The sequence below is a fragment of the Petaurus breviceps genome, unplaced genomic scaffold (assembly GCF_028583685.1).
Source record: "Petaurus breviceps papuanus isolate PSGF00001 unplaced genomic scaffold, PetGlider_PUasm1.0 287, whole genome shotgun sequence".
Classification (NCBI taxonomy): domain Eukaryota; kingdom Metazoa; phylum Chordata; class Mammalia; order Diprotodontia; family Petauridae; genus Petaurus; species Petaurus breviceps.
The window spans coordinates 1,873,712-1,874,987 of record NW_027186029.1 but is presented as its reverse complement, the minus strand read 5'-3'; the positions used below and the strand labels follow the sequence as shown (position 1 = coordinate 1,874,987).

At 43.0% G+C, this 1,276-nt stretch overlaps 1 pseudogene; it reads left to right on the top strand.

Annotated features, from left to right (window-relative positions):
• LOC138167729 (zinc finger protein 883-like) overlaps positions 1-1,276 on the top strand; it is a 45,241-nt pseudogene that overhangs the window by 7,032 nt on the left and 36,933 nt on the right.

Sequence of the window (1,276 nt, the reverse complement as noted above, 5' to 3'; positions counted from 1 at the left end):
AGCAAGCAGGCACTAGCCCATATACCATTACTTCCTGGCCCCCAACAGGCGCTCATTTCCTTTGGCAAAGCAACTGATGATGATTCTATTCCAGTTGAGATTTACAAGGCAGGGGGTCCGTTGCTCATACAAAAGCTGAATGAAATTGTCCATGTATATTATATGGCAAGAGGAGGTTATCCCCCAGGAGTCTGAGGATGCCCCCATTGTCCATCTCTATAAAGGTAAAGGATATAGATTGTGCTGTGACAACACAGGGGGTGCAGGGGGGGGGGGATGTGTGTGGGGGGGTTTCAGTCATTGCTGGCAAGATTCTTGCCAGAGTCCTCCATAATAGGCTGGTCCTCCATCTGAAAGATGGTTATTTACCTGAGAACCTGGCTTCAGAAAGGGCTAAAAAATGGTACATAGGCTATTTCCTTCCCGACAACTCCAGGAGCAGAATAAAGGTGTGTACACAATATTCATCAATATAACTAGGGCCTCTGTTACTTTGGGTTGCGAGGACTAATGGAAAATTATGTCAATATTGGATTGTCTACAGAAGTTCATCTGCATTGTATATCAGTTTCATGACAGCATGCTTGCCTGATGAATGAGGCTGCTGCACTTTCCCAGTCACCTACTGAGTAAAGCAGGGCTGTGTGATTGCTCCCATGCTTTTTAGGGTGGTATTTTTGGTAATGTTGTGACATGCCTTTAACAAAGATGAACAGGACATCAAAGTCAACTATTTCACTGAATAAATTATTTAATCTGAAAAGGCTACAAGCCAAGACTAAAGTGGAGGGAGAGTTGGTGTGTGACTTTTCGTTCATAGATGACTGTGTACTCAGTGCAACCTCTGAGGCTGAGATGCCACATATGTGAACAGATTCTCTGGGGCTTGTGCTCATTTTGGCCTGACAAGACAGCTCTGCGCCATCCATACATGAAAGTATCAATTACAGCAAAAGGAGAAATTCTGAATGCTGTGGGAAAGCTCAGTTAGCTTTGCAGTGTACTTTCCAGGCACATACACATAGATGATGAAGTTAACTTATACACTGTCAAAGCTAGCTCACTGTTTGGGAGGCTCTGAAAGAAAGTGTGGGAGAGAATAGCTATTAGGCTGCCTATTGTGAGGTGATTATTTCTCTCTTGTATTAATAACTAATTATTCAACCAGAACCAAGGTTTTTCCTCTTTTCTACTTCCTCATCCAGAATCCAACCTGTGCAGGGAATCTTAGGCAGAGATTTTCCCAGACAAATATCACATTAGACAGTGAAAAAAA